A 24,987-nucleotide genomic window follows, 5' to 3' on the forward strand; every position below is an offset into this window, starting at 1 on the left:
TGTGACAAGCCCTCCTGGACCCCTGTGACGTAGCCATTATGATCCCATTTCACGATAGCATCAGTCGAGAGGCTCCCAGAAGGGAAGCGGCTTGTCCACAGCCTGGAGGCCCTTAGGGGTCAAAGCCAGCCTTGGAACCGGTGGGCCTGACTCCAGGGCGCCAGCCTGTTGCACTCCATGGCTTGCACGACTCCGTGCCAAAGGCAGAAAAGCCACCCTGGAAAGCAGCATCATCGCAGGCTCTTGACAGCGTCGTGCATTTTAGCAAGGAGATTTCCAGGTTTCCAGAGCCAGCCAGGAAGGGGCCCTGGCAGGCTGTGGCACCCTCGCGTTGCGCGGGCGCTCTCCCTCGGGCAGGTGGCTTTGCCACGAGGGCGCCACCGGGTGGCCGCGCCTGATGCTGCAGTTGTCATGGCGACGAGCGCCTCGCCATTGGTCCAGCGCCGCCGCACTACCTTGCTCCTTGGCGCCAAGAAGCTGTGGGGGGGCGGGGGGAGGCTCGCGAGCGCCCGCCCCTCCTCCGGATGCTGCCAGAGCAAAGCGGGCGCAGATTCCCCCCAGCACACCCCTCCTCCCCGCGCTCAGCCACCCCGGATGTGCGGGAGGGAAAAAACCCGAGGTGGTCCCAGGTACCAGCGAGGCCGACGCCCCCGCCCAACCTGGCGACCATGGTGACTGGACCACTTGGCAGGCTCTTGGGCATGGTGTGAGCCCTGCTGTGCCCGGGGCCCCTCGGAGCCTGCTGCTGTCACCCCCCACCCCCTGCTCCCGCCCCAGCGGAGGAGCCCGCCGCCCCCGGGGAATGTGACTCGCCCCTCTGTTTAATTTTATTCCCTTCCACTTCTCAGCTGAGCATCCTGCTCCTCCTCTAACCACGCGGAACCTTCCCAGCTGGAGAGAGAGAGGGAAGGGGAAAATTGCCCCCAGACAGGATGGCTTGCAGAAGACGCTACTTGTGAGTATATGTGGCAGGTTTATACCTGAAACTCGGGCCTGAGGCCAGAGGGGCCCCAGCTGAGCTTGGAGCCAGAGTGGGAGCTTGGTGGGGGGAGGGGGGTTGCTGTGCAGGTGTCTCGCAGAGGGAGCTGGCCTCCGGGCAGAGGTTGTCAGCGTTTGTTCCCTGCAGTGGTGGTATTTGTTGGTGGTGACGACGAGGAAAAGGCTGTAAGTCAGCAGGTCTCCATTGGGCTGTGAAATTCCCTATCGCTGAGGGTACGTAACCCCCCCCAAATCCATATCCAGGGTTTTCAAAGCCACCACTACCATTTTGGCTTTTGGTATAGCCCTCAGCATGACTATTTGGAAGAAGCCTCTCCTGCCCAGTTCATCCGTGACTGGCAGTTCTTCTGTGCCTGATGAAAGGCTGGCAGGCAGGTCGGGGTGGGGACAGGATGCCGTGTCCTCCACAGACAGGTGAAGGTCCGGCCTGCCATCGAGAGCAGGGGCGTTGGTGTCCTTCTGGGCCACGCAGGTGTTCTGTGGGCTAGCGGCAGACCACTTGTCTGCTGGGCCTGCAGCCAGTGGCAAAAGCTGTTAAACTCGGCACGGGGTGGTGACATCACGGGTCCGGGTATTTATGGAAACCAAAGTCCGTGCCTCATTAAGCTAGGCTTCCCGGGGGGGCATCGGATTAGAACGCCAGCTTGCCTCACGGCTCTCGGGGCTCTGCACCGTGCTGTTCTGGGGCGAGGAACCTTCGGTCTCTGGCCTTGCAAGATCCTTCCTCTAGGGCTCAGAGCTGTAGGGTGGGACACAGCTCCACATCTCCACCTGCCCTAGGCAATTTGCCCCACACCTCAGCTTTCGGGGCTGTTCAGTGACCTCAGACCTTGTAGGGTTAGAGAACAGAGTTGGAGCCTCTTGGGCTGGGCTCCATCCCCAGGACTAGAAAGGAGAAGCCTGGAGCTTCATTTAGGGGGACATCTTGGGGGCCACTCCAAGGCCTCACGACCCTATACCGTGTCAAGGACCTGTGGAGCTCCCAGTTAAGCAGCAACCCCACCCCTCCGTAGAGGGACAGCTCTCTCGCTAATGGAGCGTGAAGGAAAATAAACATACTTCTTGCCATGCGCCAGCAGGCCCCAACAGGAGCCCTGGGTGGTGGTGAAGGTGGCCTGTGTCTACGGTTTGCTGTGATGTTCATTTGCTTTTTTAGTGGAAAAGCCCACAGGTTGCGGTGCTGATGTGAGCAGGACACCCCAGTGTTCTCTCTCACTCGCTGTGACAAGGCCCTAGCTGTATTTTTGGAAACAAATAGTAAATCCTTCCCCACCGTTGCTGCATCCGCCACCGTTGCTGGGAAGAGGGCCCTCCCTGGGCAGCCGTCTTCTTCCTGCCACACCTTTGCCCGGGCCCAGGAGCTGCCCAAGCCTATCTGCTCACGGTCTTGCCAGGGACACAGTTGCCATCCAGTACTTGCCCCAATACCAGTACAGACTGGTTCGGTCCACCAGGAGCCCTGGAACCTGCACTTTAAGCTCCTGGCAGTTTCGTCTCCTAGACGAAGCCTGCCCTGCCCTGCCCGGCTTGCCTGGGGCTGAGCCGGTGCAGAGGGAGGGCCTGTTGGGGGGCTCTGTGCGCCCTGCCTCTCATTGGTGTGGGTCCCTTTATGCTCCTCCGGCTCTCAGGCTCCTACAGCCTGGTACCGTGACATCCAGCACCCAGGTGCTGCCACAAACCTATGGCTACCAGAGGTGGCAGAGAGGCTGGGGAGGGGGCGACTGGAGATGAGCCATTACCCCATTGTTTTTAGGGAAAGACTTGGGACCCAGAGCAGGCCTGCTTGACAAGGCTGCACAGCAGACACAGAGCCCTGTGTGTTTGTTCCCCGCTTCACCGTGGCCCAGAACCAGGGCTCTCCTAGCACCTGCTGCTCGACCTTTGTTCCCAGAGCTTTTGATGCGGTAGAGGGGACGGGGGACGGGGGACGGGGAACGGCGTGTCTCTAGCTGTTTAACTTTCAGGGCAGCTGGAAACCCAAGCATGGTAGCGTCTGGCCGACATACCGTCGTACCATTTAGCTTCAGAGCCCTTTCCGCCCAGTTGCCCTGTTGGTTCTCACCAACTGTTCTAGAATGGGGGTGATGTTGATCTCATCTTACAGAAGAGGAAACTGAGGCTCAGGGAGGGTAGGAGCGTGGCCGAGGTCACGTGGCTGTTTCCTTGACAGTGGGGTCCCTCCCCTGGTATGTCACGTGCCAGACTCGACCGACTCGCTCCGGGGTCCCCGTGCGTGGCAGGATCAGGGTGTCCCGTGGCTTAGAGGAGCTCGTCCAGGTGGCCATCCTCTGGGTCCCCTGGAGCAGACCCTAAGAGAGTGTTATGACATTTGGGCTCTGTCCGACGGTGGGTACCCGCCGGGGGTGGGGCTCAGTCACTTACAGCGGTGGCAGAGTGAACAAGATAAAGGACGGCAATACGACACGAGCGGGAGATTTATTAATGCAATGGGGGGAAATCGCGAGGCCTCCAGAATCAGCTCCTTAATCAAATTTGCTAACAACTGAGATCATTATCATACTGACGGCTTAATTAATGGTGTCTTAATTAAGGTGAGCCCCTTTCAGACTGTAACTACACTTAACAGGGTAACCGCTGTCTTACGGGCACGTCACATCCTGCTGCTTGAACACGGAAAGCTGGGGCTACAGGGAGTTCGCACTGAGTGTGAAATTCACAGCTTCTGGGGGGTTGGGGGCTGAAGTGGGGCACCTCCTGCTCATTCGCTCCTTCACTCTGGCTGGAACTTCCGTGACCCCTCACCTGACATTCCTCTATTCCTTCTCTGCCCAGCGCTGTCTCCATCTGCCCGCTGCCGTTGGTTGATTGGTTCACCTGCTAGAACGTACCAGGGCAGAGAGGTTGACAGTGTGTTAGCTGTTGCTACCCTAGCATCTAGAAAAGCACAGGCATATAATAACTGCTCAGTAAATCTCTGTTGAATGAATGAATTATGGCTCTGCAGCGGGCACTGCCCTAAGCAGTGGGGCACATTGCTGAGTAATAGATAGTTTCTGCCTTCTGGGAGCCTGAAGGCCGGTGGGCGAGACAGACATGAACAGACACTCTCAATACACAGTGCCAAGGGACGGGACAGGAAGATGACCCGGCGATGGGGAGGGTCACTGCGTCCTACAGCAGGCATGTAGTGTGAATGGGAATTTTCCAGGTGGTCAAGGAGGGAAGAGCACTCCAGGTACACAAATGTTAGGCCACAATCGCAAGAGTTTTGCAGGCATAAGCTCGTTTGACCTTCACAGTGACCCTGGGAGGTGGGGCTCTTATTATCCCTATTGTGCTGACAATGCCACTGAGTTATCAAATGACTTGTCCCAGGTGGCACCCGGTGAGGGGGTAGCACAGGGCTTGAGGCTGCACAGCCAGCCCCTAAAGCCCAGCTCCGGTGCTGTGCGTATACTAAAGGCTTTTACTGAAAGCAGCTACGTCTGGTCTGAGCCCCAAGCGTGAGGGAAAAGACAGAGACGACACTGAAAATGTGGGCAGGACCCAAGGCAGAAATCACCTGGAGTGCCAGGAGTAGACTCTCTCTGCAGGTAGTGGCCGGGAGGGAGCCATGGAGGGTCCTGATCAGGGGTGGTGGCCATGGTTCCATGGCCGGACTGTGGGGGCAGTTGGAGGGGAGGCCAGACAGGGCTCTCATTTGTCCTTTTCCCGTGCCCGTAGCAGGGCACATGTGTCCCCAGAGACTAGTGACGTCCTAGGGCCTCAGACCTCCACACCCCATTTGGACAGCCAGGAAAACTGCCGGTGAGGCAGAGGCTGGCTAAGCAGGGGTGAAGCTTGCTCCCTGCAGGTCTGCTAATAGCAGGGGCTGGGAGCCAGGATGCTCCTGAGAATGCCCCTGGATCACGGTCTAACCCCGGTTCTGTTGTGGTCAACAGGGGCCCAGGAGGCATTGTTGTTGGGTGCCGACTGAGCACCCACCGGGCTCATCTGAGGCTGCCACTTTCCCTTGCGTGTCTCACCCCACCTGCACTCCGGCTCCTGTTGTCTCTGTGTCACCTCACCCCTGCCCCTAGGTCTCTGAGGCCCTCCCAGGGTCTTCTAGAACAAGAGAAGGACATTCCACTCCAGCTCTGGCCCTGCCTGGCTCTGTGATCCTGGGCAGGCCTCTCGCCCTCTCTGGGCCTGTGTTGTCACCCGGAAGCAGAGCGGCAGGGTCAGCTCTTGCCGGGTGCCGGACCGCACGGGTGGCTGGGAGGAGAGGGACCGGTGGCTCCAAGAAGGGGAAGCTGCATTCAGACATCCTGAATCTTTCGCACACACCTGAGTCTGCCTGTCATACGTGGTCACCGTGGGGTCATCGTCCACGCGCCAATTCATTCATCCGACCCGGTCTGTGTGCCAGCCCTGGTGGGGCGCTCGCAGCAAACAGCTGCGGTTCGGAGGGGCAGTGAACAAGTCCACAGGGGCCCAAGCCCTGGAGAGACGGAGGGAAGAAAAGAGGGCGGGTGCCGCGGAGCAGTGGGGTGGCCCTGCTCGCACACTCCCGTCTCTGGCTCCAGGGACCCTACTGCCTCCTGCTTCTCCTGTCCTGCGCTGACCCCACTGCACCCCACTCCTGCCCAGGCTCTTAGGGGACAGAGTTCACGCCTCCACATTTTGGCCCCTGCTGGTTCCTCTTCCAGGGATACCCTTTCCGCCCCTCACCTCAGGCCCCAACCTCCAGCTCGTGCCTCTTTCTGGACTCCCCAGGCAAATGGGTCCCCTCGCTGGGCTCCTGGATCCCCGGGCCTCCCCTGTGCCACACTACAGGGCCCTCTGTTGTCACCGACTACCCACTTCCCTGTCTTCCCCACCAGACTCGGGGCATCCCTTGCAGGCAGGGCCCCACTTTGTTTCTCGGTAGCCCTGCAGGCCCTGGCCTGGCAAGGCACCGACAGCCTTCTTCTTAAAGTTGTGGTAAAATACACACGTAGCATAAAATTTGCCATTTTAACCATTTGTAAGGGTGCAGCTCAGTGGCATGAGATACAGTCACAGTGCTGGGGAACCAGGGGGCTCAGTTGGCTGAGCACCGTCCTCTTGATTTCGGCTCGGGTCATGACCCCAGGGTCATGAGGTCAGGCCCTCAGTGCTTGGGATTCACTCTCTCCCTCTGCCCCTCCCCCCCAAATTAAAAAAATATATATTAATAAAATACCTATATATATATATATATATATACACATATATACTCACACTGTTGTGCAGCCGTCCCCACCATCCACCTCCAGAACCTTTTCATCTTCCCAAACTGAAACTCTGTCCCCATTAAACACTAACTCCCCGTTCCCCTCCCCCAGCTTCCGCCACCACTTACGTTTTGTCTGCTCTAGAGGCCTCATATAAATGGGATCATAGGTGGGGTATTTGTCCTTTCGTGACTGGCTGATTTCACTCAGCATTACGTCCTCAAGGTTCCTCCATGTTGTAGCGTCTCTCACAACGTCCTTCCTTTCTGGGGGTGAATAATATTCCATTGTGTGGATAGACCGCATCTTCTTTATGAGTTCACCCATCAGTGGACACTTGATGCATCCACGTTTAGCTCTTGTGAATAACACTGCCATGAGCATGTGTGTACCAACATCTCTTCCAGACCCTGCCTTTGATCCTTTTGGTTACATACCCAGAAGTGGACATGCTGCATCATCTGGTAATTCTGTACTTAGTTTTTAAAAATTGTTTAGTTATTTATTTTGAGAGCGGGGGGGGGGGGGGGGAGGGCAGAGAGACGATCCCAAGCAGGCTCTCCACTCAGCGTGGAGCCCGACGCGGGGCTCCATCCCACAAACTGCCAGATCACGGCCTGAGCCCATATCATGACCTGAGCTTAACCGACTGAGCCACCCGGGCGCCCCTATATTTGATTAATAAAAAAATTTTTTAGTGTTTACTTTTGAGAGAGAGACAGACAGACACAGCGTGTGAATGAGGGAGGGGTAGAGAGAGAGAGGGAGACACAGAATCCGAAGCAGGCTCCAGGCTCCGAGCTGTCAGCACAGAGCCCGACGCGGGGCTCGATCCCACGAACTGCGAGATCGTGACCTGAGCCAAAGTCGGACGCCCAACCGACTGAGCCCCCCAGGTGCCTGTATATTTAATTCTTTGACGAACCAGTGTATTGTATTCCACAGCAGCTGCACCATTTTACGTTCCTTCCAGCAATGCACACGTGTTTCAATTTCTCCGCATCCTCAACAGTACTTGCTATTTTGTGTTTGGGGCTTTTCATAACAGCCATCCTCATGGTGTGATGTGGTCTCGTTGTGGTTCTGATCTACCCTTTCTTTGATAAAGGCTGAGCGATGCAGGCCTCGCACTTTCTGTTGGACCACTTAGCTCCGGGGACCCCTGGCGTTGACTCAGGAGGGGTGGGACTGGCTGGGCACCTGCCAGTGCCTCCACTGCCTTCCCTGGGGTCTCTGTCCCGGGACAGAGGGGACATTCGGGGGGCTCTGCGCCCTCCATCCAGAACCCAGTCCTTAGGACATAAGCATTCCAGGGGGATGGGCTCTCTGGGGGTGCCTGGCACACAGTAGGTGCTCAAACAATTTTTAATCACACAAGTAATACCTGCTTCGATCTGGTTTTTTTGGTGATTATTTATTCATATAATTGAGAGATAATTCATCCGCATGGAACAAAACTGTCTGTACACAAGAGCACCTGGGTGGCCCAGTTGGTTGATCGTCTGACCTTGGCTCAGTTCATGATCTCACAGTTTGTGAGTTCGAGCCCCACGTCGGGCTCTGTGTTGACAGCTCAGAGTCTGGAGCCTGCTTCGGATTCTGTGTCTCCCTCTCTCTCTCTCTGCCCCTCCCCGGCTTGCACTCAACAGAGTCCCTCTCTCTCTCTCTCTCTCTCTTCTCTCTGTCTCAGAAATAAATAAACATTTTTTAGAAATGTCTGTACACAGTACAAAATCAATTCCTCCCTCCTTGTCCCTCTACTTAGAGGGACACTGCTGTGTCTGCTTCCTTCAGGTTCTTCAGGGAAGTTCTGTGTATTTGCATATATGCTTTATTATTGAGATGCCCCAGCTGCCAAGCCAGTTGCATAAAGCAGTTTCGTTTCCAATCACTGCTTTGAAGTTCCGGATTTGAGCCAATTAAAAGCTCAGTTTGGAGGACATGGTGACCAACGGGCCCTTAAAGGAAGCAGCAGTCTCCTGATGGGAAGCCCTGACCCACCAGGCCTCAGGGGAGTCAGTTCATCATAGCTTCACCATTGTCACCTTGGCTGACTCTGTCCAGATCAGCCCTATTGGGCACATTTATTAGCACCTGTCCAGCACCGGGCCTGGGCTGGATCCTGGGGGACCACAGCCCCTGCCCCTGGGGAGACAGATACAGGTGGAACTGTCCGTGTGGGGACAGAGAGTGAGTTGTGGGGACTTTCAGCGGGGCCGCACTGCCTCCTTGGGGCCATTGGAGATGTTAGCAGGCATTATGGGGGCCTCCAGGAAAGGTGTGTGGCTGGCAGTTGTCAGAGGTCTAGCTCCGTGCACCGTGTGGGGCAGGCCTGCACAGCCAAGAACCTGCGAATGTCTAACCCCGGATTCACGGGATTGAAAATCCGTACGTAATTAACTGAGCCTGGGACCTCACTCCATTCGACATCCGAGCTACAAAATGCATTTCATATGATTTTAATATACATTGAGTTTCCCAGGAACACACTGCTCTTCTCACAGTCGAGGGCAGATCAGACTTTGGTATGTTCAGAGTTTTGCCAAGGGCTGTCACCATTCAAAGGATCCCGTCACGGAGGGCAGCATCCCCTGTGGCACCGACTGGCCGGCAAGCCCCTGCATCCGTCTGGGTTGGAGCCACCGTCGCCTAGAGAGGCAGGCAGCTGACTTCCTCATTTGCCCTGTGGGACAGCCAGACCCACCGCTATCACACCTGATGCCTGTCACTTCCTTGTGGGTCACTTTGCTCCCTTTCTGTGTTGTTACAGTGAGGGCATTCTGTTGACTTTTGTTTTAAAATATGCATGTAGATAGATCCGTTATTTGTGAGCTCTGTTTCAGAACAGAGAAGGGGGTCGCAGAAGGTTTGGGTTGTAAAAGAGAGGGGTGGACGAGGGCTCCTTGCAATGGAACGGTTGCGTGTTTTGACTGGGAGGGTGGGTATGTGAACCTGCACGTGCGATGGGAGGACATGGAACCAAACGCACACGCGCACACATGGGCACACGCACACATGCAGACGCATGCACATGAGTAGGAGTAAAACGGGATATCTAGGATGATGGACGGTACAACGTCAGTATCCTGGTGGTGATATCGTCCTCTACACATAGGATTTCTCTCTGTTACTTTCAGCAACTACCAGTGAATCTACAGGGGTCTCAAAATAACAGGTTTAACTTTTTAAAAGGGCTGAGGACCGGTGCTGGGTCTGATGGGCTACTACGAGACAGGAAGACCAGCAACCCCCTGTCTTGGTCCTTCCAGGAGAAGCCTGTGTGGTCACTGACCTCTGTCGCCCTCCCCTCCCTGACAGGTGAGACCCCTTGACCTCTCCCCAGCCAGGGGCACGGGGACCTGCTTCCTTCCCTATCCCAGAAAGACAACATAGGCCCCTTTTGCTGCCAGCTGGTGCCTGGTCAGCCCTGGCAAGAAGGTTGAGAGTCTGGAGCTCTCCCTAGAGACCCTAACCCCAAAGCACCCCACCCTCCCAAAGCCTGGGCCCAGCCCCACCTAGAAGCTCCCCCAAGTGGGCCTGTCTGCTCCCCTGTGCCTGCAGACCGTCCACTCCCTCCCGCTCAGCCTCTGCCCAGTGCCACCTGTGTGGGTGATAATACAGCCACCTCATTCTCCCTCTGTCCCCTCTGTCCCTCTGTGCCCATTCTCAGGGAGACACAAATCAAACCTTCGTTCAAATGCCATTTGAAAGCAAAAACGTAACCCGGCCAACTAAAACAAAAAGGTTAAGGGGATCGAGTGTTTTTGATGAGCCTGTCATCCTGCAAATTGACTATTCAGTGAATGGGATTTTGGCAAATTGACTTGTCACGGGTCGAGGGAGAGCCAGGACAAGGCCGGTGAGGCTGGGGACGGCGGGGCTGAAGCCAGACCGAGTGTGGTGTGGGCTCAGGGCCCGATCCACCTGGGATCTCGGGGGCTGGGCGCCCTGGACAGACCCCAGATGGAGGACTCTGGCCTCCCGCTCTCGTCCACCTGACCTTCTGGGGATGAGCTGGGGACACGAGACCTGGGCTAGAGATGCCCCGAGTCTCCCAGTCTCCAGTCACGCCTGACCTTGTTGGACACGGGTGCATTGGCCTGTCCTCAGAGTGACAAATCATCCAATTGTGACAGGGTCCCACTGGAGCAGCCTCGAAGCTTAGTGGGCAGCCCATCTGAGTGTGGTTAATTGCAAGATGTTTTGTTGGCTTCGGCGGTTCCATTCCTCGTCAAGACGGTCCCGGCATCTGTTTGGAATGCTTAATAAGGGAAGTGATGCATTTTTAATCACCACAGCCCTCACTGAAAATCACAGCCTGTGTCTCGCCACGCTTGCTGGGCCCTGCAACAACACAGAGAGCCTTCCTCACATTTGCTCTCATTATCGAACAAGAGAGAAACGCCCGGCTTCACTCCGTTGTCACCCAGATGGCTGCAGGCACCTTCCAAGTCCCTTGATCCCCCATCCTGGGTCGGCTTCAGTCCCCGACAATCTCCAGGGCTGCTGGGTGATCAGGCTGCCTCAGAGGAGCTCCCTGAGACTGGGGCGGGGGGTGGGGGGACAGCGGAGCTGGGAGGGGGCACCGTGTTGGCATTCTCGAGGGCTTTTCCAATATCACCCCCTGCCACAGGGCCCAGCCACCCTCCAAGAAGTTGCTCAGATGGAGCCCCGTATCTGCCACCCGGTGGCAGTGGGGCTTGGGACAGATGGCTTAACCTCTCTGAAGCTCAGTTTCCTTTTCTGTCAAGTGGGGCCAATAATTCCAGCTTTGCAGGGTAGCCATCGGGATTCCGTGAGGTAATAAAGCACATGGTGGATCTGTGACCCAAAATACTGTTCTCGTCCCCTGCCTTCCCTGGATTCTCACCACGCAGAGAGAAGCTTTGGGACACACTGGGGCTTAAGGAACATGGACATCTGGGAAGGGAAGGAAGCCAGGCCGGGGCTGGGGAGCGGACTTAACCCAGGAGCCCTTGGGTGGCAAAGGACAGAAACTCGAGTCAGAAGAGATTTGAATGGTTACTATCCGGGCACAGCCCAGGGGTCTGCTTCAGTGTGGCTGGTTCCAGGGGCTCTAATACTCTGCTCCCCTGTTTGTCTGCCCCTGGGGTCATGTTCTCCTGTGGGAGCTCTGGCCTCCCATCTCACTGGTCAGCCCTGGGGCTCATGGCCACTCCCGAAACCACCTCCATGGCCCAGGGAAGGCTGTATGCCAGTCAGCTTGCTTCTGTCACTTGGCTGCCTCTGGATCTGGGCAGGTGGGGTCAGCCCCACCTGACCATGTAGGGGGAGGATTCACTTGTGTGTGTGTTTGTGGGGGCGGGGCAGTAAACCGAGGCTACAGACAGCCCACTGAGTATATTTGGAAGCAGAGGGCAACATAGGCCAAGCTGGCCGCCTCAGCTGGGTAGTGGGCATATGAACACATCTGCCAAAGCCACAGGTACGCACAAGGATGCCTCCTTCACCCAGGCGGCCAGCCTCTGGCCCCAGCCCGGAGCCTGGACTCACTGACCCTGAGTGCCAGGGGCTCTACGGATGGGAGGACAGGGTTTACCCCTGGGTGTATCTACATAAATCCTCAGGACCGCCCCCTACCCCCATGCTCGATGCCCGGGACCAGCTGACCTCCCACCCCAGGCTGCCGCACCTCCATCCTTCTTAGCCAAGCTGGGACCTATAAACAAGACATCATTTTTCTTACCATTTCATCTTTGCTCTTTTTCCCAGTAGTATGTATTTAAAGAAAAAAAAAAAAAACCACACACACTTTTTTTAAGCTGCCTGGGGCACCGTATATTTCCAAAAAAAAAAAAAAAATTGTGTTTCAGATCAACCTCACATCCTTTTTAACCAGCACCTCAGGGAGGGGGAAATCCTGTCTCGCCTTGTCTCCCTGGAGGGGAGCAGCCTGGGGGGGAGGCAGAGTCAGGGCTGTGGGGCAGGCCTGCCCCACATCTGTAAATGGGCCATTCCCGGGCCCCTGAGGCCAGAGTGAGGACTCACAGAGATGACTTCAGGTGGCACAAAAGGGTTCTCAGGGGAGAGCAATTTCTCAGCAAGGGTGAGGCCCTCAGATGGCCTGGGCTTCTGCAGCCGGAATGTACAGGGCCCGAGATTTGTCCATGGCGTTTCCCAGGTTAGAGAGCGCTCACTAGGAGGTACCTATGAGGCTCAGAGCCACCAGAGAGACAGAGCAGGGTCTGGAGGCTCTTCATTAGAAGAAGAGCTCGAGGCTCCAGGAGGCATGTAGCTAGCCTCAAGGGCCCTGTGGGCTGAAGGGGATTCAGGCCTGGGTAGTCCGGGTCCGGGTCCGGGTCCGGGTCCGGGTCCTGCACTCAGCTGATGTGTTCCCTGGACCAATTGTGGGTTCCCCCTCCTGTTCTCAGGGCTGCTGCTTCCTCCTGGAGCCTAGGGGTGAGGATCTGCCAACCCCAGAGCTCCACGGGCAGGGTGGGTGCTGCACGGGCCAGACACGCAGGGCGTCCTCCCCTCCAGCAGCCTTCCCCAGGCACGCTGTGCATATGGCTTTGCCTCTGTAGACACGCGCTTAGCCTGTCATCAGGCCTCAGATAGGTATCCCTACCAGGCAGCCCCAGACAGGGACATGAGCCCTGACAGGACAGAACTCTCCCCCAGGGTCACCTAGCCCATCAGTGGAAAGCCAGGGTGTGGACTCTGCCTTGGGGACAGCAGGGTTGCTCACCCCCTCTCCTAGGGCCACATCTGTCTCACTGACATTGCACCCATATCGGGTCATAGGAAATCTGGGCCAGGCCCTCAGGAGCCTTCCAGCCTCCCCCTACTTGCTCCCTCCAGCCATACCCCCCTCCTTTTTGTGCTCTGCAACTATCTCGGTACTGACTGAGGGACCAGAGACCTAGGAGGTGGCACTTGAGCCAGGCCTTAGTGACAGGCCAGAGCCTGACGCAGAACAGCTCTCGGTGTTTGTCAGGTGAGAGAAGGATGTCCCACGTTGTCTCCTTCAGCCTGAAGTTTGTTGTCTGTCTCTCTTTCTTTCACCCAGAAAGCGCTGTCCAGAGGGTGCTCCCATGCCAGGCCTGGGCTGGGTGGGGCAGGCATTATGGGAAGTGCCAGAGGTGGTCCGAGGGGGAGGCCAAGGCAGCTCATGGAGTGGAGTGTCCAATGAGGGTCAGCCCAAGGCCGGGGGGTGGGGGGGGGGTGGGGGGGTGGGGGGGGAAGGGGGCGGGGAGGGAGAAGAAGGCATCAAAGGGGTCACAGACTATAGTACTCAGGGGTCTGCCTTGGGGGTCTGGGTGGGTGGCAGTGCTATCACCAAAATGGGCCCCCCCCCCCCATATGGGAATTGCTGGTACAGAGAGGGGAACTGGGGGAGGGCCTAGCTGGGTGTTCTGTAGGTTGGAGTCTGGGGAGGTCAGGGGCTGGGTCGGACCGCCACTCTCACCCTGCAGTGGGGACACTGCCTCCATCCACCCACTCGGCTGAGCCACAGACGGACTCTGCCTGCAGCTGCTGCAGCCACCAGCCCACCCCGTGGGCCAAGGACACCCAAGGCCTTCTGCCTGGGCCGTAGCCATCTGCCCAGAGAGTGCTCTGTGTCCCAAGCAGAGACCAGCCGTGTGGGGGACAGAGCTGTGATGGCATCTTGCCACCCCTGAAATAGAAGCCCCCACACACTGAGCTGCTTTCCTCTCCAGCCCCTCCGTCCCATGAACCCAGGGTGTAGGTTAGGGCTCCCTTTTTATCCAGACACCACCTCCCCCATCCCCCACTAAGGCTTCGGGGCCCTCTACCGCCCTTGAGAAGCTTGGGGCACCTGGGTGACTCAGCCATTAAGTATCTGACTCTTGATCTCAGCTCAGGTCTTGATCTCAGGGTCGTGAGTTCAAGCCCCGAACTGGGCTCCATGCTGGGCTGGAGTGGTGGTATTGGGGGGCTCAGTGGGCCTCCTTCTCCAAGCCAGGCTTCGTTCCTGCAGCAGATGCCTGGCCTGGCCCCGTGCGCCACAAGAGGGACCCTCACTTTGAACGTGCACAGCTGGCTCCCGCCTCAGGCCTTTCCCTTGCTTATCCATTACACGGAGCCCCGCCCTTCAGAGCCAGCGGTCACTTCTTCTTAGGGGCTTTTCTTGGCTAGTGTCTCTCCTGTCTCGTGCAGCTGCTCCTACTTTCTGTACTGGTCCCAGCGGCCTTGTCTGTGCACATATCCTTATCTACTTTTCTGGTGTGCCCCCTCCGTCCACACGGACAGTGATGGGTCTGTCTTATTCACTCCGTATCGTCCTGTGCTCGGAATAATGCCCCTGATCACATCCGGGAGCCTCTGTTTTCTCATCTGTGAAGTGGAGATAAGGACATCCCACATCGCAGGCTGGCTGTGAGGGTGATGTGAGTCAGTCCTAAGCTCTTAGAGAGCCTGGCCCAAAGTGGGGACTGCATGGTTACTAAGTGGGATGAATGAATCACTGTCCCCAAATGGCCTGACGCACCCCCCCCACACACAGAGTGAAGAACCACTTCTTTAGACAAACACCCTCATGGTGCAGGCAGGGAAACTGAGGCCCAGAGAGGGACTAGATGCCCTCGGGTCTCACCCAGGGCCCCTGCCTGGCCACCCTGATCTCTCTCCCCACACCTCTGCCCAGGGGGCGTTGCAAAGATACACATCCCACCTCCATCCCACCGCCAGCAGGGAGTTTTCCAGACTCAGGCTGAGCTCATGGGCAGAACTGCCTGGCAGGACGGAAGGGCACAGAGGCCAGCCTGGAGATAATTGTCTCACTGTGCTGCTGGGCAGTGGGGCCTCAGGCTGGCAGGCAGGGCTGTCTGGGGCCCAGAGCCAGGACAGGAAGGCAGAGGGTGGGCGGGCAGGAGCCCTCTGTGGCCTTTTCAGAGGGAGGCCCCAGGTGGGGTTTGGGGGACTGGGCGGGACAGCCCGGGCATGAGCCAGCATGGCAACGCTTCACATCCGTCTGTTTACAAGGCACCTCCAGTCTGTAAGCTCCCAGGAGCCTCATTAACGGCCTCTGAGGCGGGAAGATCAGCCCCGTTTCATAGATGAGGAAGCAGAGACTGGGGCAGGGTCATTTCGCTTGTGAGACCAGAACTGGGAACCCCAGTCGGTGGGCAAAAAGCCTCACGCCTGAGGGATAAGGGCACCTTCTCTGTGTCTCTGCTTCCACGCCCCCAGAGAGGCACCCTGCTTACTGACTCTGGAGGCCAGTGGTGAGGGGCGAGCCCCAGACCTGGCCCTGGCTGTTAGCTACTTTCTCCCCGACAGCCGGTGGAGGGGTCAGAAGCACAGACCTGGTGCACCGTTGCTCACACAGCCTCTGCGGCATGTCTCACGGCTGATTCCTGTGGACCTGGCGTCGAGTAAGGGCATTCTGCGTGGGGCACAGTGCCACCCAGCACCTTCTCCCTTGCGCTCATCTCTGCCCCAACAGAGAAACTTCTGGAGCCCCGAGATGGCCAAACACTCACCACCACTGCCACCAGGAGCGTGTTGACCCAACCTCTTGGGTCAGCGTCTGTGTGTACCCAGAGACATCAAAACACTCCCACCCTGTGACCCAGAAATTCCAGGAATGGGTCCTAGAGGAACATCCCAACCTGTTCACAGAGGCCGCATTGATGGGACGGTCCCGCAGCTTTGTTTACCAGGAGAGGAGAGATGGACCTAAGCCCAGCGCCCACCTGGGGCAATGAGGAACCCACAGGGGTTCCAGGCAGCTTCCAAAGGGGTGACGTGGAGGGATGTTTGAAGACCTAAAAACATGCTTGAGACAAGTGTGGGGTGAGGGGGTGGATGTATTTTATAGAACAGAATATACTTCTGTGTAACCAAAAAACATATATACGCCCAGTCACAGGCACACATTTAGAGAAAGGCCCAGCCAGAAAGTACCCTCAAATAGTTACACTGGTTAGTCCCTAGAGAGCTGGGACGGCGGATGATTTTATTTCCTTGTTGTGCTCTGCTGTTATTTCTACAGTTGGTGCAGTGGGCATTTATTGCTTATTTAATGAGAGGGAGGGGGCCCTGTAACTGGGAGGGGTACGGCCTTCCCCACCCCTTTGGAGACTGACGTAAACTCCACAAATAGGTCCATTCCGGGGCCTGCGACAGTCTGGAGCTGGCTTGCTTCAAGTTCCCTCCTGGGTCATGCCCTCGCCCTAGACATGGACTTAGCCACTCACTGCTCTGTACGAGACAGTAATACCTGTAGAGGCTCCCGTGGGAGGGAGGGGTCCCCTCCTATGCCACGTGGCCTCCAGAGCCTCCTTCTCCCCTCTGTCTCTGCTCTCTGTTTTCTCCCCATTCCTTCTCAGGAACAGACAAACTTCCCCCTCTGGCCTGAGACACAGTAACTCCAAGCCACCTGTAGCAGCCTGGACCCCACCACAGAACTCTGCAGGTAGCCCTTCCAGAAAGCGCAGGCTGCCCAGAATTCTTACAGCAGCGACCATGTTCTTTTTAAAACTGACAGAACTTCCCAAGTTCGGAAGCTCCTAGGGGATTAGCTGGTCACACATCAAACCCATCCGGGGAGCTTTGAAAAATGAAGGTGCACGCGAACAGACATTTCACCAAAGAAGATACGCGGCTGGCAGGTAAACACACGTAACAATAATGGTCGACAACATGGGCCATCAGTGAGATGCACCCCAAAACCACAGTGAGCTCTCGCCCCGTAGCTATTAGAGTGGCTGATGTAAAAAAAAAAAAAAAAAAAAAAATAGTAGCAGCATGAGACGCTGGCAGGGATGCGGAGAAACCGGACCGCTGCTGCCTCGCTGTTGGGAATGTAAGATGGTCCAGCTGCTCCGGAAGACAGTTTGGCAGTTTCCTTTCAGAGTAAATGCACGCTTCTCGTATGACCTAGCTATCGCACTCTTGGGCATTCATTCCAGAGAAATGAAGACTTATGGTCACACAACATCCTGTATCAGAATGGTCATCGTGGTTCTATTCAGAACAGCCCCCAAACTGGAAGGTGCCCAGATGCCCTTCGGGGGGCGAATGGATATTAAACTGGTGCATCTGTGCCGTGGAGCACGTATTCCGCAGCCGTCAAGAGGAAGGAGGTAATGATGAACTTCCAGGGACACTGAGTGAAAGTCTAGGATTTCATTTGTATAGCATTCCTGAAAGGGCAAAATGGTGGAGCCCGGGGACAGATTGTTGGCCTGGAGGGACTGCGGAGGACAGGTGGGCGTGGCTATGGGGGGTAGCACCGGGAGCCTGGTGATGGAACAGTTGTGTGATTGATCACGGCGGGGGACTACCGCAAGCGACCCGGGTGTAAAATTACAGGGAGACCCACATGCACGCACACGCATGTCCTCGTCTGGTGAGTCAGAATAACCTCGGCGGACTTACCTATGTCAATTTGCTGGTCTGGATGGTGTCTGCAGTTGCACAAGGGGTTATGGCTGGAGGAGGCTGGGGATGGGGGTTCACGGGACCTCCCAGGACGTTGTATTTTACAGCTTCCTGTGAAGCTATGGTTTTTTCAAAGGAAAGAATTAGAACAAAGCAAAGGTGCAGAAAGGCTCCCCCGGAGGCTATATGACTTAATGGTCCGTCTTCCGGCCCAGGCATCCGTACATCAGTGTTTGTCAGAGGCTCCATTCCTGCTGTACAGCCAGGAATAGACACACTGACCACTTACTCATTCAGCAGAGGGAAACTGAGGCCAGAGAGGGGAAGGGGTTTTCCCAGGGCCACAGAGCTGCTGCAGGGTGACTAAAGGGGATGGCATCCAGCTGCAAGCGGCCCAAGGTTTCTCCTGCTGCCCCGGGGCTGGGACCGAACCAGGCAGTTTGTTTTCATGTAAATTTTTATTAAAATACAGTGTACAGCTTATTGCATTGTCACAAACAACACACTCACGTAATCAGCACCAAGGCCCCAAAACCAAGACGACCCAGGCCCCCTCTAGAGCCCCACTCATGATCAAGCCCCCTGGGGGCCCCCCTGGGGCCCTGCCAGTCTTGGCCCATCCCCCAGGGGAGCCCTCCCCTGACTTCTTACAGCACACTGAGTAGTTTTTCCTGTTCCTGAACTTTGTGTTAATAGTTGGGTGCTGTTTAGAAGCTGTGCCAGGGGAGACTGGAGCATCCAGTTTATTCTGAAGGAAAAGGAAGTGGCCTCCCCAGGAGCCCCATAAAGGAGGGCTGGGGGTGGGGGATTCAGAGGAAGGACTGTCCCGGGGCGGTCTTCCTTGTCCAGGGTGGCCGGAAAGGGCTATTTATGCCCTGAGCTAGAACTGGAGACCAGAAGAGGAGCTGGAGCCCTGCCTGGCTGACTGAGAGCCCTGTGTCCATGAGCCTGGTCCAGGGTCCCCCAAAGATCCTGGGGCCCCTGAGCAGGGGGAGGTACAGCAGCACCAGTCCTCATGTAGGACTGGTGGCATTGAAGAAACCACCTCTCAGTTTCCCTGCATATAAAATGAGGATTTTATATATGTGAATAACACAAATATCTACTGATGTAGAATCAATGTCAATGTAACACATTAATATTTCACTTCTATACTGTTGGTGTTAGGCATTAATATATTCTATATCGTATGTTACATAAGATACATTGAGTAATAGGCAAATCTTTTGAATCCTATCTATACTAATGATAGCTGGCATTTATGGAATGCTGATTCTGTATCTGGCATTGTCTTAAGTGCTTTAGATGTATAAACCAATAGGGTGGCTGGGTGGCCCGGTCAGTTAAGCATCCAGATTCGGCTCAGGTCATGATCTCGCGGTTCATAGGTTCAAGCCCTGCATCGGGCTCTGTGCTGACCACCTCATCTCGCATCATCCGTGTGAGGTAGAGCTCTTATTATCACCAGAGGAGGAGGTCGAGGCTTCGAGTTTCTGTCGCCCCCAAGGTTGGACTGGGGTGTGAGCTCAGGTGGTCAGTTCCAAAGCCAGGTATGCTCAGCCAGGCGGTCTCTCGTGTTCTCCGAGCACCCTCAACCTGGGCCTGTTCTGCGCGGGCCCGAACCTTTCCTGTTGACTGCTGGGCTGAGCAGCAGACAGTGGTGACTGGAACGGGCCTCCATCTGTGACTCCAAAGCTGCATGGACCCAGCAGGGTGCATGGCAGAGGCTGGTTCTCCTCTTAGAGCCAGTCCTCACTGGGCTCGTGGAGGGTCAGTGAGACAGCAGGAAGGAGACCGCCAAGGGGCTCAGGCCACCGAGGGGACCCCAGGGATAGGCAGAGAGGGTGGGGAGGAGTGGAGAGCCCAAGCAGAGCTCACCACCGGCCACAGGGTTTAGGGTTGGGCCACGGCAGGCCAGGTCAGCCCTGCATGGCTATTAGGGCCCCTCAGTCCTGTGGGGGCAGATGGTGCTCAACAGACAGTCCCCGTCTTCACATGCATACTTCAGTGACAGTACTATCTGCTTGGAAAATCTCATGCACCCTTCAACATCTTGGACCCGTGTGTCACAACATAGTAGAGTGTCACTGTACATCCCTCCTGGGCTCCGGCGAAGACTGAATGAGTTGATCTCCATAAAGTGTTAACAGCCACGCCTCCCTCGTAGCACATAGGAACTGCTCAACATATACTCATGGTCATTGGGGGAGTGGGAGAGAGAAGGAAGGGAGGGAAGGAGGGAGAGGGGAAAGGAGGAAGGAAGGGAGACGGTAGTCTGCGTGGGGGGTCAGGGTGGGCAAAGAAGGCTGCACCAAGGAGTTGACATTTGAGCACAGTTTTGCAGGGTGAATAGGAGTTTGCTGGGGGATAAAGAGGCAGGGGATGGAGTGGTGTTCCGGGTATAGAGTGCCTCTGAGCTGCACTGGTAGCATTTGTAAATTCCTTGTGCCTCATGAGGTTTATCAAGGGTTAGATGAGAAACGCACCTGGCACTAGGGGGCTCTCGTACTGGTATCTCCTCACCTGACTGGAGAGGCCAGTCACTGGGCGACAGGCGTTGAGGGCTGGGTCCCCTTGTCTGGACTAGGGGCTTCCCAAAGGCAGGAATCGCTCGACTCTGCCAGTGAGGGTCCTGGTGCGGCAGGGAGGTGAGGCCTGCCTCGCCAGCCCTGCCCTCTCTCCCTCCCAGAAAAGCCATCGCTCACTGGGGCAGGCACAGGACAGCAAACAGTCTGGGACAGTGACGGGGTGGCATCCTGACACCGTCCTTTACGTCCCCTTTTCTCGTTGGGCTCTGGCAAGGCGCTGTTGACACAGGCACAGTGCACGGCCCTGGAGCGGCTCTGGCTCCAGGGGGGAGGGAAGCTTGTCCATGGCCTCTTCAGCCGGGGCTGGAGAAGGAGGGGGCGCCTGGGGCAGGGCTTGGTTCTGGGGAAGCTAATCTGCTGAATACGGGACCCAGAAAACCAGCGATGCTTTCGTTGGACCGGAAGTGGGGATGTGGAAGGGGCGGGGGGTCAGCCTCCAGCAGGGAGAGTTTCCATCAAGGCTGTGGTAAGGACAAGTAGGTAAACCGAGGCCGAAGCTCAGACGACCTGTGGTAAGCACCCAGCATTGGCTCAGAATGGCAAAGCCCAAGCGCCAAGCACAGGCCCACGGGAAGCAGGGGCCCTGGGCTTCTGAGACACTGGGTGGGGGAGAGGTGTGCAGGGGACCCCCAGTGGGGAGAGGTGGTGTCCCATGAGGAAAGGCAGCCTGGCGTGGGAAGAGAGGTGGAGTCCAGGGACAGTGCCTCCACGGCTGTGTCGGCTGTCATAGCAGCCGCTGGCCGGAAAAGGCAGGGACAGGGAAGGGGGAGCCAGGCCACCGAGTAGTGACAGGCACACCCAAGACCCCAAAGGCCTCAGACACTGGCCATGCCACCGTGCGTAGCAAACAGAAGCTCCTGTTTCTTTCTCCACAGTCATTTCACATCCATTATTTCCCCCTGTGAGTGACTTACTGTTGTTACTTACCATCCTTTTACAAATGTGGAAACTGAGGCACAGAGGGGTGAAGGGACTTGTACCAAATCCATGGTGAGTCAAGGGTGGAACGGGCCCTGACCTCAGGTTGGGCTGTCTCTGGGGCCAGATCCAACCCTGGACATCAAGTCTCTTTGCCGGGCCTCTGGGCTCTGGGCATGGAGATCGTACGCCTGGCCTGTGGTCTGCAAGGACTCGGCCGGGAGGCCTCTTTGGGGACAGAACACAGTGGTCCCAGGCCGGACAGACCTGAGTCCCAATCCCAGCCCAGCCTCTCAGAGCTGTTAGACTCTGAGTTTGGTGCTAACCCCTCTGAGCCTCAGTTTCCTCACCCACAATGGGGGCTAAGAGGCTGCCTCACAGGTTGCTGTGGGACCTCGGGCAGGGCCCCCTCCTCTCATCTGACTGCACCCACCTGCCCTTAGTGGAGCTAAAAATGTCCAGGGCACACAAGGCCCTGCCTTTGGGGAGGGACACCCGAAAGGCAGTGAACAAGCACACAGATAAATGGCTTACCCCTTTTTACATAGGGCTCTGAAAGAAATAAAACTGAGTGATGAATGGAGCGCATAAGCGGCTGGGGCCGCTATAGACACCAAGGAAAGGCCTCTCTGGCAAGTGAGTGATGGGGACTGAGCATCCTAAGTAAAGGGAACAAGGGCAAAGGCCCTGGGGCAGGAGCATGTTGCAGGAACAAGCAAGGCAGCAGGTTGGTTGGAGGTGTGTCCACGTGGGCAAGGAGTGTATTGTGGCCTTGGGCAGTGTTCACAGCAGGACCTGGGTTCAAATCTGGCTCTGCTCGCCGGCTGAGAATCCTGAACAAGCGACTTCTGTAAAATGGGGTAGGATGAGAGGAGGGTGCAGACGCAGGGGCCAGCTCCTGCGTGGCAAGGGTTTGTCAGTGGCGGGGGTGGGGGGGCCCATGAGCAGAGCTGCACACTAGCAGGCCAAGGCCCCAGTTGGGTCTCTGACTACAAAGAGCCTCGGCCTGGGAGACTCCCTGGGGGACCTCGGGCCTTGGCTTCCCCAGCGAACAGAGAGCAGCTGGACTTGATGCTGCTAAAGATGCTTTGTAACTGAGCTCTCTGAGCGGGGGTGTGGGAGAGAGACAGAGGGCGAGAAAGCACATGGTTTCTTGCATGTGGGCGCCAAACCCTTCCCGGGGCTGCTCACCCACCCCAGGACCTGTCCTGGGACCACCCAGTGTGGCCTGAGCCGGCACGGCCCCCGGGAGCATTTGTTGTGTGTCGGGGTCACCGGTAACCCTGTCTCACTTCTGTCACCCTCAGGAGTTCCCTGGAGACCAGAAGCAGCCTGTCCACTGACTGCTACGGGTACCGTCGCTCCCTCCACTCTGGGCCCACTGTTCCCATCGACACCGTGGGTGGGCCCCAGGAGGCATCAAGAGAAATTAGTCCCCCCATTGGGCCCTCAAACTCCCCCAGGGACCAGCAGTACTGCTGACACATCCCCTGAGGACTAGTCCAGCTAGGAATGGTCCCTCAGGGGCTCGGCTAAGGGTTCCTCTGAGAATCAAGGCTGGTGGTCCCTCTGAGGGCCAGCCCACAGCCGCCCGTTCCCATGACGCCCAGGCTGCAGCCCAGGGGCCAAGCTGACGCTTCCAGTTGGTTTTCCGATCGCGGTTCGTGGAAGCCGGGGTGTCTGAGGACCTCTGCCTTCACATGGCTTTTGGATCTTGTCGTTTCTACGAGATGTCTTCAGAAGGAGGCATTGTCTAACGTTACAAGAAGGGGCCAGAGACTGAGGCACACAGGAAGGTCCCCTGGATCGGAGGTCAGCCGATCTCTGCTCACAGGCTGGGGCCACAAAAGACCAGGAAGGGGCAGCTAGCTGGCCCCGGCGCGGTGTTGGCATGGGGAGGCACGTCCAGTGTAGCGGCGTGAGTCGGGGAGGGGCGGACTGGGCCACGCCGACTGGAAATAGGCGCATCCCTCTCCGTGGGTGGGAGATGCGCCACTGCCAGGAAAGGGCATATGCCCGGTGAGGAGCCACAGGGCTGGATGTGGCCGGACGTGCCCAGCCGGGGAGGGTGAGGCAGAGGGCCCGGCGGAGCTGAGTCGCACCAAGGGGCCCGAACGGCCGAAAGCAGGCCCAGCGGTCGTGAGCCCCCTGCACTGGCGACACGACAGGGCCTGGGCCCCCTGTGCAGGGGGCGGGTCTAGTAGTTTGGCCACCAGCTCTGAGACCCTAAAGCTGCCTGAGGCTGTGAGAAGGGCAGAGGGGTGCTTTCCTGAGCCAGCGTGGGGCTGGCGGCTGCCGGCACACTCCGATAACCCTGTAGGGGGGCGCTCCACGGCCACAGCCACACGTGACGCTAACAGGCGTGCGCGGGTGCCGCGAAAGCTGACGGTGTCCTTCTTCCTCACGAGCACTCGGAACGGGTTGGTGTTAGCCCGTTTCACACAAGTCGCTGGTTCAGGATTCTCAGCTGGCCAGCAGAGCCGGACTTGAACCCAGATCCTGCTGTGAATGCTGCCCAAGGCCACAATACACTCCTTGCCCCCGTGGACACACCTCATACCCTCAGCTCTTGGCACAGCGCTTTGCACAGTCTCACACGCACCGCGTGCAGAGCATCGGCACCCTCCGTTCCTCACACGGGCAGACCCTCACTCCATCCCTCCTGTGCGTGGGCTCACCCCCCCGACCCCTGGCCACGCTCTGCTTTCGCAGGCTCACAGCTGGACGCCCCTGCCTGGCCGGCCCGGGGTGCTGGGCGGGTGTATGGGTGTCTGTGGCAGAACGGGCTGAGCCCAGGGTGAGAGGCTCACGAAACTCCTGTAAACCAGCTGAGCCACCGGCTTCTCTGAAAGCCACCAACATGTCAGATGGCGGTGTGGCTCCACCCGCTTTGCCTACCCCCGACAGCCAGCTAGTCAGCACTCTGCTAGGGGCCGGGCCGGAAAAGGCTCTGGAACGAAGGGGGGCAGGGGGTGAGTTTTTTGTCCCAGAGTGTCTGGGGGTTGGGTGGGGACTGTCACGTGTCCCCCTGCCCCCTCAGGTTTACCCCAGACCCAGCTCTCGCCAGGCCTGGCAGGCAGCCGTGGTCAGGGAGCGGCCATAGTAATCGCCCCCCTGAGGCGGGCCGCACTTGACCCAGTGCCTTCAAGTCCTAGAGGACCAAGCTAGGGGTCAGAGCAGACAGCAGGACCACCCTCAGCTCTGCCCTTTCCCCTCCTCCCCCCCAGCCCTTATCTCAGGTGTCAGGTGCTTGCTACACCACGGTCAACAGTGCTGCCTTTGCTAGGCTACTGTGTCAGGCAGGAGCTCAGGCAGCAAAGGAACAAAGGAATCAGGTTTTAATATACTATGTTGGGTGGCAAATGAAAAGGAAATGAAATCAGGGTGAAGGGGATAGAGAGCGATCAGAGGGTGGCCAGGGAAGGTCTGTGAGGAAGTGCCGTTTAACCAGAGACCAGAAGGAACGTGGGGGTGAGTCCCATGACTGGAGGAAGAGCATCCAGGCAGTGGAGATGGCCAGTGCAAAGGTCCTGAGGTGGACCACACTTGGCCCATTTGAGGAACAGAAAAGAGGCAGGCGCTAAACAGGATCTGCCCCCATTCCTGTGATCCTGCAGTCCCACGCGTCCTGACTTCTGACCCTCACAGCAGCCTTGGGACACAGGCAGAGCCAGGCTCGATGTTCGCATTTCACAGATGAGGAAAACTTGAGATGCAGAGACCAGAGGGATATTGGTGCCAGATCTAGGCCTGGGACCCAGGGCCCTCACCTACCCTTACCACCACGTGGCCTCTGTGCCCTTTTCGTGCAGCAGGATCACCAGCTCTGCTGTGGGAGCCTCTGGGAAACCTGGCCCTCAGGCCCCAGTGGAGGGGAGGAGGTGCCATTCGAGGTCCTGGAGGCCCCATTCATGGCT

At 57.3% G+C, this 24,987-nt stretch overlaps 1 long non-coding RNA gene across 1 annotated transcript; it reads left to right on the plus strand.

Annotated features, from left to right (window-relative positions):
• The first annotated feature begins 513 nt into the window (after nucleotides 1-513).
• LOC131518816 (uncharacterized) lies at nucleotides 514-16,912 on the plus strand. The gene is made up of 3 exons (XR_009265294.1): nucleotides 514-955; nucleotides 9,387-9,512; nucleotides 16,511-16,912. It is a non-coding gene; the product is annotated as an uncharacterized LOC131518816 (long non-coding RNA).
• The last annotated feature ends 8,075 nt before the right edge of the window (nucleotides 16,913-24,987 follow it).

Source organism: Neofelis nebulosa, chromosome 1 (assembly GCF_028018385.1).
Source record: "Neofelis nebulosa isolate mNeoNeb1 chromosome 1, mNeoNeb1.pri, whole genome shotgun sequence".
NCBI lineage: Eukaryota > Metazoa > Chordata > Mammalia > Carnivora > Felidae > Neofelis > Neofelis nebulosa.